Here is a 14,582-nt window from a genome sequence, read left to right on the forward strand (position 1 = left end):
TCCCTGTCCAACGTTACAATGATCTATACCATTTCTCAGTGCTTCCATCAATTTGCAGTCTTTGAACGGAGTAACTATACCACCACGTGTACTTTAAAACTCATATAGACAACTAAAAAGTAAGATCACACACCCATTATTCAAGTTCTACCTGATTCGTTTCTTCCAGAGAATTACGAAAACGGGTTAAGAGATTCCTTATCCATAGTTATTTAACTTTAAAAATACGCTCACTTCGGTTTCTTACGTAGGTCTCTTTCTCACTAACACACATGTTTGAAAATATAAAGCACGTCTATCAAAGACACACCTTTGATATGCCTTTGTATGGGGCAGGTCTGGCCAAATGTGGGGGACATCTACACACAAAAGCAGTGGAAACTGGGGAAGGGCAAGAGGAAATAGAAATGAACATCTAAGTCCAGAGGACATGATGCGGAGAAAAATTTCAGGACAGATTAAGTAAGAAGGGGCAGAAAGAGAGACCTACCTATATAACAGAGGCCTACACAGCAAGGCATGAGTCACGCCAGCCTTGATTCAGGATGTCCTTGTTCAAAATGTTGCCCAACTCCAGACAGTAAATTCCAGCCCTCAACATCCTAAAAAAAAAAAAACGGGCTGGCAGGTTGGTATGTTATTAACCAAGATGCGCCAAAGGGGATCCGGATATGACACACCAAAAGATGTCACTTTGACGTAAAAATTACTTTGAGCTGAAGGCATCTGAGTTGCTGAAATCCTGCACCTGCCTAAAAGCATCTCAGAAGGACTCAGTTGTCATGAAGCCATCACCGGGATCAACTCTGACCTCTCCTTTGAGAAGTCAGCGGCATACCCCGCAGACTTTGTCACAAACTCTCACGTCTCTCACTTAGTCTCCTAAGGCCCATTTATCTTTCCAAAAAGTCATTTGCTTTTCCAAAAGTCCCCTCTCTCCCTGTCTTTCCCGACTAAACTAGGTATCTAGACCCCAAATTCTGACCTCTCCATTGAGTCACTCATCACAGATGTCTGGGCCATGCATGAGTTAATAAACTTATGTTTGTTTTGCTCCTGTTAATCTATCTACTGTCAGTCTAATTTACAGGGCCCCAGCCAATGAACCTAAGATGGGTAAAGGAAAGAAAGAAAAGAAAACAAAACAAAACATAATTTTTCCTCCCTTACAGCAGCAATGTGAAATTTTTCAAGAAAATGAGTGAGTTCCTCAGAAGTGTTCTTGTATTAACACGGCCTCATTTTCAGGAACAAGAACAGATCCAGAGATCTCATTCCTGCATCCTCACCTCCTGCCTCCCCACCCAGGACCACCTCCTGGACCTGTAACTCCTCTGAGCAGACCGGGTCCTATATGAGGGCTGTGCCATTGCCTCTGGACAGCTCTCAAATGCCCCACGAAGCCCTCAGTCTCCCAGGGTGGCGACTGCTACCGCCTCCTCCAGAAAGCCTTTGCCACTGCCCCCCACCACGGATGGTCTGGGTTCCTCCTCTCTGTCACGAAATAGCCCACGCACATTATCATTACGCTTGTATGAACGATCCTCCAACTAAACCGACTCCTTCAGGGCCCTACCCGTGCTTTATTCCCTTCTGTTTTGCCTGAACTTCATGCAGGAAATGCAATCAATGTTTATGAATTAATTCATTAAAATGACCACAGCAGTCGAAGGTAGACCTAGAACTAGAACCAGGTGTCCCAGTCCTGTTCCAGGGGTCTAGTTTCAAGTCAAAGGCATATTAAACTCAACGGAGCATGTAATATCCGGAAAGATATTTTAAGAGGTATACAAAGCATTCTAACAGCATTTAAACACATATCAAACACAGCTCCAAAACAATTATAATTGCCTCTTCTGTTCCTGTAACACCTCACACCAGACCCTTCTGAGAAAAGGGGAAAAAAATCCCACTATTCATCTAATTGTGGACTATTATGTAATAGGAAGAGAAAAGTACTGTTCCCAACCCAGCCAATAATAAACTAGACCCTTAGGCAGGATGATTGACAGTCCTTATAATTTTATCCCAGGGAGAACAATAATAGATACTATTTTTATTCATACCGGTATTTAATCCTTTTCCTCAGTAATATACTGGATGGCACTAATTTCTATGGGTTAATTATATATTCCCTCAAACAGAATAGGTTTTTCTTTAGCTGTTTTATTGAATTCACAGAGCCATCCCAGAGGAATATTACAGCCAAATGAAAAGTCATTTCACCAACTGAAAGGCCAACTTATTTTCTACAGAAATGTGCTCTGCAAGCAAGGCTCGTTGACTCCACCCTCTTGGTTCCACACAGAACCTTTGTTTTTCTTCTGCTTCTTCCTGTTTCAAATATGCTGTCATATCTATTTTGTGCATGCTGACAACCAAACATTTAACCACAGAGACACAGACTTTCACTTTCCCTAACATCTTAGACTTAAGAGCCACTAGTAGACACTGCCTTGCACGTAGTGCGTATTTACAAAACCTGAACGCCCTTGACATCTGGATCGACACTGTTCTCTACTGATAATTCCTTTCGCCTTATATCACCTTCTTCCGGTGATTCCTCCCTTCTAATGCACGGTTCCCACGTTACCGACACCTCTGCTCCTAAGAATCATGCTACGGAGATCAGAGAGGAGAGGAAGGAAGAGACTTGGGAAGGAAAAAGGAGAGGCTCGCTGTTTTTACTACTCAACGTTTGTTCCTTAAACATCCAGTTATGCATTCAAGAAATTTTTACTGTGCAGCTACTTAATGCCAGTGACTAAGCAAGGCACAGTTCTCTTCTCTTCGCCTCGGCTGATGGAAATATTTTCTGAAAATAGAATTTTATAATTATAGATTCTTATCGCATTAAAATAACTTATTTGGACTACTAACCAGTTTTGTTTTATTAAGAAATTTTCAACTATACCTGGGCAGTTAAAAAGTGGCCAAGGTAACCATCGATCGAAGAGAACTTATTTAATTGCCTTAAGAGAACATAGCTCAGGAGGATCATCACTGGTACATGACATCTTTCTGGGCCTTCATTCTTGCAATTTACATTGCTTATTATTCATATAACACGGACTGGTACATGGATTTTTGGAAACAACATCTGTATGAATACAAGAGTGGAGAAAGTAGCAAGCAAATGAAATTCATTTATCGAAGCCACCATTACAATGAAGTATTTATTACCTGACACCCTGGCTTTAACTCTTAGGAAAAACAGGAAGTAAGAAGGGTCAATAAACAAGCCACTGCCAGATAGGAAAAGAGTCTCCCTAACAGGCAAGATGGTCCCCTTGAATGAGCACTGGAGCACATTTCTCATGACAGGAGAGCTACGATTCCATAAATGGGCTGTCACCCAGTGAAGAGAAGAGAAACAAGGCCAAGCAGTGTTGAAGCCTTACTAACCCTTGGTCACCAGCCTTGAATGCCATTTCTTTGACATTTCCCGACTTGGAAGAAGGAAACTGACTTACATTTTGGTAAGCTAACATAATTTATTACACATGATCTGTTACTTAAATACTTCGGGGTCGCTGGTCGGTGTTTCCCAAGTACCGCTCACAGGCAAACGGAAAAACTGTGGCCACCTCACGGCCACCACTCCATCTCTGCCGTCTTCACTGTCATTACTCTGTAACGGCAGTCTGCAGTTCAGCTCCTTCTCTTCCTCATGCCTCTGCTTTCGATCCCCCAAAGGTTCAACACGGAGTATTTTCCAAATGTCTTATTCCATTGATAGCGCAGGCTCAAAGACTACGGTCCCTATACTATGTGCTTTCCTGTCCCAAAATGCTTTATCAAGTTGCATTAAATAGCAAATAAAGACTGCATCTGAACTAATGTAAACATATTCCCTTCTTTTAGGAATTAGCACCAACATGACTTTCCACTAATAATGCATTGCTCCCAACTGGCAGTGTGACCACCCGAAGACCCCGAGATGTCAAAGGCCAATCAGTCCTGGATCAGAATCTACTATTCCACCTTTAGACTGCTCGCCTCTCGGCTTTCTGCCTCACTACCTGAACAAAATAGCATTTCATGTACATATTGCCAGATCGGGAGGGGTATTCTAAAAGTCTGAATGTGACAGGAAAATACTACAGGTGGTGAGTCTCTTCATCTGGCATCATTTCACCCTAAAAGAGACCTCCCAGTACAGAGGAACACAGGTGAGAGACCAGCCAGAGGGAATGGCTGGACTCAGCGATGGGCTGACGAGACTTTCTGTTTCTGACAAATGCTGCAATCCAGTAACTCATAGGCCCTTCTTGCTGAGGATCATGGAGCAAGAGAGGACAAGGAGGTTTCAATTTTTTTTTTAATTGAAAATTTACTGAGCACTTCCTACCTTTCAGGCACTGATCTAGGTGCTGAGGGTGCAGCTGTGAACAAAAGAGAAAGACGCCTCATCCTCATGGAGCTTCCTGGTATGAGGAGACGACAAGACAATAAAAACCACAGAGAACATCGGGTGGCACCGAGCACTGCGGGGAGGCTGAGGCCGGAGGGGTGGGTAGGGTGGGGTGAGATTTGTACACGAGACTCAGGCAGGACAGTCCTCTCTGGTAACCTTTTCAGGGAGACCTGAAGGAATTCAGGGACCACGTAGTTCAGGGCTGTCACTTTGCGTGTGTGTGTGTGTGTGTGTGTGTGTGTGTTATAAAGACACTAACCAGAATTTAGGACTAAATCCGGCAGAGGGTTAGTCTGATACAAGACACACTCTCATTACCAGAAACAGGAAAAAAAAAGTGCCTTATTTTATTGCAAATTCCTTACAATTCTTTGATATTATAGTTAGAGCATTATATTCATTTTCTGTAAAAATTATGGGTATAGATAATTTCTGGAATCTATGAGTTTCGCATCAAGATAGTAAACGAGATTATGATATATGTCTTGCCAGCGAGGAAGTGTTGGGTCTGCCTGGGTTGAGTATTCTTGCTGTGGAGCATTCACTCACGGGGAGTCATGGCAGCCACTGGAGAGTCAGCGGGGAGTCAATGATGCTCCCTGCCCTGCCTGGAACTTAGGTCATTGTAAGGAGTCAGACCAAAACTTATCGGGCAAGTGAAATAATTAGATAACTACAAGTCATCAGAGTGTTATAAAAGAGACAAACCAGGGGCTTACAGAGAACAGGGCTGGGGGAAGGTATGTTTAGATAGGATGGTCAGGGAAGAATTCTCTGAGGAGCCCCAGAAGGGAGAGGAAAATGTCTAAAAATGGCTGTGACATAGCATTTTACGCTTGCGGCTCTTCTCAACTGGGCCTGGCCACAGTTCAAGTGTTCAACAACCACAGCCCCCGTGGCTGCCGTGCGGGACGGTGCAGAATGAGACAGAGTTAGCGGAGGTGAGAAATGCTGAAGATGACTCACAGGCTCATGGGTGTGCAGTACACCATTCTCTCTACTTCTGAAATGTCTTAAAGTTCCCATTAATAAAAAGTTAAAAGAAAAAATATGCCTTTGAATGCACATCTAGCTGTCAGTTTCCTACAAATGATTTGCTTAACTGACTTCATACCGAGCAACAACAGATCCTAAAACCACCAGAAAAAAAATTTAATGCAGCTAAAATATAACTTAGAATCTCAGTCACTAAGGCACTAAAGTGGCCCTTTTAGCTGAACTTCTAAGTAACAGCAATAATTTGAAAGTTTATTAAAAGTCCCAACAAAGTCAATATGATCAGCTACTAAAGGCTCTTAAAAAGAATCTAAAAATACTAAAAAACTCATCTGCCACTCTGGTTCTAAATGAAAAGCTGACCACTAGTTATGTTAATACAGATTTTACGGAGCCAGAACGTCAGTCCAAGCTCCTCTAAGTTTTTCACTCCTTTTAAAGCAACAGGAATAAATAATATAAAAACCATCTTCAAATTTTTAACTTTTATTATACAAATCTGATATGTACTATTATGTAAGTTTAAGGTGCATGATGTGTTACTTTGATATATTTATATATTTTAACTGTTTAACTATTTTCATCTATAAAATGTCTTTATTTTGTTACAAGTTCCCCAAAAACCTCAGGTGCATGGGTTTTCCGCTGCTCAAGCCCCTTTCAATCATAGGTAAGCAATGAAATTCCAGTTACAGGACCTCAGCCAAGAGCCATCTTCACTCTCCCCAGCATGATCTCATCAGTTTAAACATCAACATACTAAATGTGTGTGCGTGCATGCACACGCGTGCATGAGTGTGTCTTATGTGGTCCCTAAATTCTGTTTCAGCATGGCAAAAACCACAAAATGATAAGTCCAAAAGGAAGACAGGGTCCCCTGGCGCATACTTTTCTTGGTGGCTATTTCTAAACCTTCCTTCTTTTCTTTCATTCTGTGCTCTAAGGAAAAGTCTGTTCTCTCATCTTAAGGTAAAGAAAACGGTTTCAAGAGCAACAGATTGCGAAGGCCACCCAGCATTCTGAAATACATTAGCTCTTTCTGAAAGCTCAACAGTAGCTTCATACTCTTTTTTTCTTAATTAGCTGACTAAAGTGTACAAATTCCAATGGAGGACAAATTTTAGCGACTGAGATTTTGAAGGAAGCATCCCATTCCATCTGCAGGTGATGTATCCTGCAGTAAAAAGAAGGCGCCAGAACAAAATAATCAGTGTACAAAGGACTTCTGCAGTCTTGTTTACAGCAAAACCCAAAAACTGGAAAAAAGACTTTATGTCCATCGGTAGGTAATGGTTGAACACGTTACGGTATATCTATAGCATAGAACAATATGCAGCTCTTACAAAGAACGTGCTCCATATGCATTGTCCTTGAAGGATCTGCACTTAAAATGAAAACCGGCCGTACCAGCTATGGAGTCAAAAATAAGTGAATAAAAGAACATGTAAAAATTCTCTAAAATCTTTGTGACCTTGGTTTAGGCAATCGTTTCTTAGATATGACACCAAAGCAGAAGCAACAACAACAACAACAAAATAGATAAACTGGACTACATCAAAATTGAAAATAGTAATGCTACAGACAATGTTATCAAGAAAGTAAAAGAAAACCCACAAAATGGGAGACAAGCTTTGCAAATTCCATCTCTAATAAGGGACTTGTATCTAGGAAAATTCTTCCAACTCAGTAATAAGGACAACTTACTTAAAATAATGGGTGAAATATTTGACTAGATATTTCTCAAAAAAAATAAAAATAAAAAGATATAAAAACGGCCAATGAGCATATGAAAAGATGTTCGGCATCATTAGCCATTAGGGAAATGTGACTCAAAACCACAATGAGATACTGCTCCACACCCACTAGGATGACTATAATCAGAAAGATGCTTTCAAGTGTTGGCAAGGACGTAGCGACATTAGAAACTGCGTACATTGGTGGTAGGAATGCAAAATGATACAACTGTCTTGCAAGACAGTTTGAGAATTTCTCAGAAAGTTAGACACAGAGTTTACCATATGACCCAGAAATTTCACCCCTGGGTATATACCCAGGAAAAATGAAAACATATGTCCACACAAAAGCTTGTCCAAGAATATTCATAGCAGCATTATTCATAATAGCCAAAAAGTAGAAACAGCCCAAATACTCATCATTCGATGAATAAATAAAACGTGGTCTATCCATTTAAGGGAATATTATTTGACCATAAAAAGGAATGAGATACTGCTACATGCTACGACGTAGATGAACCTTGAAAACATTATGCTAGGTGAAAGAAGCTAAGAGAAATATGTGAAATATGCTAAGTGAAATACCATAAACAAATCTACAGAGACAGGAAGTAGATTCGTGGTTGTCTAGGTCTGGGGTGTGGGGGTTGGGAGGGAGATGAGGTTTGATTTTTTTGAGAGAAATCGACGTTTCAAAATTAGATTGTGACAAATTAGAATCCTGTGAATATACTAAAAAACACAACTGTATATTTTAAATGGCATTTAAAGTGTACATTTGTATGGTAAGTCAGTTATAGCTTAATAAAGCTTTTTTAAAAAAGCTTTGCTTTAAAAAACTTCTGTAACTAACAAATCTGGAAATAGAAAATGAAGACCTTTGAATTGTGAATTTTTGTAATCCACTTAAATAGACTACTGTGGTCATTAAGAGTTATGTTTTTAAAATATATTTAATGATAGCATAATACACAAAGCAGAGTACAAAACTATATATATAATTTTATAAAAAAAGAAAATGTATGTAAAGAAAAGGCCAGAACAGTGATTCTTCTCTAGATGGCAGAACTGTAATTTAAATATTATGCTTTAGAATTTTTTATCCTTTTCTAATTTTTCTCCTATGAGCAGACATTATACTTTATAATCATAAAGATAACTATTTAATTTTTCAGATGAACCACATACACCAGGAACTCAAGCATGCAACTATAGTATTATTTAACATCCATATAGAGAATATGTTTTCCTTACATTCATCATACTAAAAAGTCACATATATCCCCAAACTTTTTTAGTTAGATAATACTGCACAACAAAGTACTCCAAACTTGAGTGGCTTAAAACCATCACCATTTTATTGGCTCACTATTACGAGGGTGAAGAACTGGAATAGGGCTCAGCCCTGCAGTGTTCCTGTGTCAGCTCGGCTATCCAAGATGGCCCCACTCTTTCTTCTGGTCTTGGTGATGGCTTTCGACTATTGTGCCTTCCTTCTCCACCCCCATCTCTTCTTGTAATCTGAGAGTTCAAATCAAGCCTCTTTTACCTGGTGGCTGGTTGTCAAGAGGATGAAACTGCAAATTCTCTACAGGCCTGGAAGTCACGCAGCATCCCAACTGCCATATTCTACAGGTCAAAGTAAGTCAGAGGTCCAGCCCAAGATTCAAGGGAAGAGACGACGACACTACCTCTTGAGAAGAATCATGTGTGCACAAGACCAAGGAGAATTGCCGGTGAGCCTGTTTGTGAACAGTCTGGAGACATACACTCAGAAGAAACCAATTTCTGGTAGAGTCAGCCCTTGGTTGTTGAGACAGACACACAACAGATAAACTTTGTGTTTGGTAAAGGGTTGCTATGTGGCCCATTTTCTACTGTCCTTATAAAATAAGAGATGCACTCCACTGAAAAAATGTTGGCCCTTTCATTTGAAAAAAAATCACTTTTTCATTTGTGAAAATTTTACTGTTTTAAAAAAATCACAGAAAAAAGGAGGGGAACTCTAATTTCTGATATTAGTAATATTTGCTATAGGATGGATATATAGCAAATATTCTAGGCTTTGTGGGCTACAAGGTCTCTGTTTGAACTAGATGGCTTTGCTTGACTAGCATGCAATCAGCTACAGGCCACATGCAAACAAAGGAGTGTGGCTGTGTTCCAGTAAAATTTATTTGTGGACACTGAAATTTGGGTGACACGAAATATTCTTTTAATTTTTTAAACCATTCTTATTGACATATGCAAAAACCATTCTTAGGTCAAGGGCCATACAAAACCAGGCAGTGGGCCAGACTCGGCCCATAGGTCACGGATTGCCAATCTCCGTGCTGTAGTTAATTTAAAAGATATAATAAAAATGCTAAACAGGGAAATACTCTCCTGAGTAGCTTATATACACATCCACATGTATTTCTTGGGTAAAATACTCAACCTTTAGCCACTAAAATTTTCACTGTCCTCCAACTACTCTACAAGAGCCAATTTCAAGTTTCATTCAATTTCTTTCATTACTTCGACTATTAGTTTCTTTAACCTGTTTTGTTACTGAAAACTGTAAAGCCTGTTCACTTCCGTTGTGTGAAGGCAATGACAGCCTTTGCACCTCAGTACGTACGCTTTACCTTTATTTTCTAGAAAACGCCAGCAACCTAAAAATTAGGACATGAGACTCTTCTGATCTTTTATTCCTAGTGCAGTGTTTTAAGTTTTGATTTAAAAAAAAAAAAATTGTTGGTGATCACATTAACAGTGTCTTTGAACCTAAAAACAAAAAAGTACAAACAACGAGATACTTGTCAGTTCAGCTAAAACATACGTAAAGGAACAAACACCACCATTGGTGGTGGTGTTGGCAGGAACAAACTGATAAGCACAGGTAGTACCATAGGGCCTCCCAAATACTAAGAATATCTGTTCTTATATTAACCCTGCCTAATCTATGAATTCTTCCAAATCTGATTTCGACTCCTAGAGTCTCTCTTCAGGAGGGACAGCTATAACGTGACGGGAGCCAGGGTCAGCAGACCACATTAACCCTTGTTCGGAACACATGGTTTTCTCACCAGGAATCTGAAGAGACACAGATGGTCTGCTAATCTTTAAATATGCATCATCTGTGCCTGAAAATTCTGGCATTACCGACAACCCAGGAAACAAACAATGCGTAATCACCTACCATGTTACCTGCGGTCCTTTTTTCACACAAGACTGACCTTTTGGAGCCTTCTGCTTTTGCCTGGCAGAGGCCATCTCTGATACGAAAACAAAACAAAACACCTTCGTTTACATTACAGTACAGTACAAATAAAAATGAGGAAACTTTATATTGGATCAAGTCAATAAACTTATACCAGTCAACCCTCAGCCTCTAACAAGGGGAGCTATGACATGACAGATTACACTCTATGACCTCAACTCTTCGAAGTCACGTTAACATTGCAAAGAATCAGGCTTTCCTTTAAGACCTCGATAGTATTCACATTTTACATTTCTACTTCATTACGTCGTTTGCCATCACATTTTAAGTCACTGTAGAGACAGACTGGACAACATATCGAGCCTGAGTTTTCCAAACATGAAGGTGAGACAAGCGCCCGGACCTGGGTCAGAGCTGGGTCTGATGCTGACCCCAGCCCTGACAGTGTCAGCTTAGCCAAGTCACTTACTCTCCCAGAGCTGTTTTCACTCCCCGCTCAGTGTTGTGTAAACGTCAAGAGAATAACAACTGTGCAACTGCTTTGTAAACATTAAAACAAGTTATTTTCTTTTATCATAAACTTTCCTCCTCAAGCATTAACGACTATCTTTTGTTCAGTTCTACGGGGTCTGATAAAAAGGTCTAGTTAGCCTGTTTGGTTTTTTTTGGTTTTTAATCACTGCTTTCTCTTTCAAGACTGGAGTTCTTTTTTATTTTAATTTCTTCTGGTTTGGTACCATTTTTAGTCGTCCCTTCTCAACTCCCTTATAGCTTTCCTATCAAACAGTGAACACCACACACACACACACACACACACACAAGCACACACACACACACACACACACAAGCATGCATGTGCCCTTACTAGCAACAGTCTAAACGATCCTGTTCTGAAATACTAAGAAGTCTAGAGCCCAAGCACACATGTGCCCGTACTAGCAACAGTCTAAATGATCCTGTTCTGAAATACTAAGAAGTCTAGAGCCCGAAATGTTTCACACAGACTCTTTTTTTGTTGTTGTTATTCCAAATGCTTACATTTTTCTGTGCACGATTTTCTATGCCGACTCCCCCACTCCCACGGTTTCAAATCTGTGACAAATCATCTTTCAGTTTATTTTCCTTAATGGTTTGCTGTTGCAGTATCTATAAATGCTTAATAGCAAAATGTAAATTTAGGCAATCTCAAAGATATTACTGACTGGGTCTTTTTTTTTTTTTATTAAAAACCACCATCGACATCTGTGGTACTAGCAGTCAGTCAACAGTAAGTTCCCCTTCTTACACTCCTTGCTTTTTACGTATAGCCAGAACCTCTAGTTCTTTTGCCAAAAGAAATTGTCGAAAAACGTTTAAAGCTTCAATCTGTGCTGCTGCACAAAAGCTTACATCCATTGCGTTTTACCATTATTTGAACTGCCATGGTCTGTGTCATTTTCCTCTTTTGCGTACATACGGAATATTCATCGTCGTTGTAAGCAGGGTCACCTACTAAAATAAGACCCGTTGGCTCGCCTTGTCCTCTTAAAGATTATTTCCTACCTCAAAAATTAATGAACTATATGAATATAAAACATAATCTACGTTCACCAGAAAACCTGAATACGTAATATCCCGATATACAACATCAGCTAAAGCTCCATTATCAAAAGGATTCCCTATCTACAGGACACCAGTCTCCTCAGCGTCATCCTTGTAAGCAGGGTCAACTACTAAATACTGTCACGACGTCTCAGGCAGATGGGCAAAGTGACCATTTGTAAAGCACCCTTGAGTTCTTTGAAAACTTCTGGGGAAATGCCCAGTCTCTTACTGTGGCTTCCTAGCATCTCGCTGCCCTGCCAAATCATTTCAAGTCGTGCTTTGCTGTGTCCTTATAGCATTTCTATGCCCATCTTGCTCGCAGCTGTTCCACTTCAGCTTACCATGCCCAGCTGCTTAACTTTCTGTACGGGCGGCTGTTTTGGCAAGTGTCCAGCCTAGTAAAACAGTGGGTTAGAGAGGATTATTTTTATGCTTGTGGAACAGATGCAAAGAAAAAAAAAAACACAAAACTCATTACTGGTGACGATCTTGTCATTTAATATCAATGATGGCAGCCAGGCCATGCGTATTTTTTTCAAGAATTCCAAGGTTTACATTTTCAATAGCATTTTGCTTCTTAAAATGGTTCTGCTTTGAGTGTTTAAAATTCTGGAATGGAAATTATAATTACATAGCATAAGAGATTATGTGCATATAATTGTTAAGAGGACTTTATTAACAAAGTACCTGTGCATACTCTTCAACTGATTTACTTTTTTTACCCAACGTTTTTCGCATTTTACATGAGGTCAAACACTGCTAAATCGGCAGAATGGGTAAGGGCATAAGGATCAAAGTCTCTACTTTTCTGAACCATAATTATCAACCAATAAATTTCAGAAGAAAGATAAACCATTACAAAGAAATTTCTCCCTGTAAAATTTTGGTCATGACATAGAATCAAAGTCGCAAGTTTAAGAAAGTTAAAAACTGCCTAAACTAATCCTATCACCCACTTGGGTGCTGGCACCCCTGGACAATGGAAGGCTTGGGGCCAGAAGCTGTCAACTCCAGTCACACACATAGGAACTGGGCAACAGTCGGTTATCAACTGTGTTCTTGGTCATTTGATACCAATAATAATTAGGGTTTTTTTCCCTAATAACTTGCTTTTTATATATGAATGTAAATAGATTCGATGACTTAGTATTTCTTTCCCTCTTGTTTCAACACTCATTCTTGAGTGAGGGGAAGGGGTGGGCCTAGAGCTGGCGTGTCAGGAATGCTGCACAAACCCAACTCTGCCCGTGGGAGTGTGTGCCGCTTGTGAGAGTTTATCCATCTTGTCTACTACTATGGAAAAAACTTTGAGACCTGCTGACCCAGCACATACTTGGACGATTTCAGGAACAGGAAACTCATTATTCCCAAAGGCAGCTAGCTGACTGCATCCTCGGACAATTTGAACTCCTAGACAGTTGTTCTTAACTACTGAAGGAAATCTAATCTCCCAATTGTTTCTACATATTATATCCTAATTAAACCCCACCAATGAGGAAAAGGACTCTTGAATACCTGGGTTCCTTTCAGAGAACTAAAAAGTGTTATTCGTAGGTGTCAAAAAGACTGCTTTTCTCCTGTCCATTTTTCTAGATTGAGAGACAATCAATAATTGAAGCAAGCAAGCTCTTCTGTTTCAGTCTATGAATAAAGAAGAGTATGGTAACTTCTAGGACAGTGCCTGCCACTGTTAATTGCTATTCATTATATTATCGTTATGATTCTACTGCTGCTGTTGATGTAATGCTAATAGGTCAAGATGAATGCAAGTTTAAAGAAACACTTAATTAGAATAAAGTATTTTCTTGTGGTCAGCAATTACAAGACTTTTTTTTTCTTTCTGCAGTGCTCAAGTGTTTGAAAAAAGGAATAAGCCAACTCGGGGCTTGTTCAGTGCTATACTTGGAGTGGTCTGACTTTTTTGACATGAAAGCATTGCTAAAGAAAGTCTTGAGCAGTCAGTGAAGATACTGCAGGGTGTCCTAGCAACACCGTCACTGGCAGTGGCTCTGCTTGGTTGGTTGCCCTCGTTGGGCTCCACTTTCTCCAAGGCAATACCTTCCTGCATTGTTGACACTTCCAAATTGAAGCCACCTATTCCTTTAGTGTTTGTGCACAGAGAGACGCATGTATCTGTTTCCTCTAAGGAATTAGTGGCACTGCAGACCGGTTTGTTAATATTTTGAAATGTTAGGGCCTTTGTTAACGGAATGCTCAAGAGTCAGCTCAGAGTGTGTTAACAAGCCTGAGAACCACAGCTGCTTGAGTTGGGCAGCCTGGAGGGGAGGGGTGGGGAGGACAGGAAGGTCTGGGAGCTCAAGGGTGGGACTGGCCCCAGATGCCCCCGAAGGGGTCCAATGAACCCAGTTTTGTGAAACCTCTTAGAAGAAAACCCTGCCAAGAAAGAAGAAAAAGATGGTCAGTCAGTGTCTTTAAAGTTAAAGACAAACAAACAAATCTTCTTTTTTTTTAATATATATGTCTGCAGCACCTGGTCTTCCTAGGTGGTCTCCCACCCAAGTACTAACCAGGCCCAACCCTGCTTAGCTTCCAAGATCAGACGGGATCAGGCACGTTCAGGGTGGCATGGCCATAGATGACAAAAAAAAATCTTTAAGGAACTCCTTTCTTAACTTTAATTCCTGGTTCC

The 14,582-nt window shown here is 40.2% G+C and overlaps 1 protein-coding gene and 1 non-coding gene across 5 annotated transcripts in view; both read right to left on the bottom strand.

Annotated features, from left to right (window-relative positions):
• Positions 1-14,582, bottom strand: part of PIP4K2A (phosphatidylinositol-5-phosphate 4-kinase type 2 alpha) — a 171,013-nt gene that overhangs the window by 134,238 nt on the left and 22,193 nt on the right. Inside the window, exon 2 of one of the 4 annotated variants that reach the window (XM_006907005.3) lies at positions 491-602. The exons of the other annotated variants lie outside the window; for them this stretch is intronic. The gene's annotated coding sequence lies outside the window, so the exon portion shown is untranslated. The remainder of the gene's footprint in view (positions 1-490; positions 603-14,582) is intronic. 4 annotated transcript variants of the gene reach the window in all.
• On the bottom strand, positions 14,412-14,530 carry LOC112475711. The gene has a single exon (XR_003044828.1). It is a non-coding gene; the product is annotated as a 5S ribosomal RNA (ribosomal RNA).

The sequence above is a fragment of the Pteropus alecto genome, unplaced genomic scaffold (genome assembly GCF_000325575.1).
Source record: "Pteropus alecto unplaced genomic scaffold, ASM32557v1 scaffold11, whole genome shotgun sequence".
NCBI lineage: Eukaryota > Metazoa > Chordata > Mammalia > Chiroptera > Pteropodidae > Pteropus > Pteropus alecto.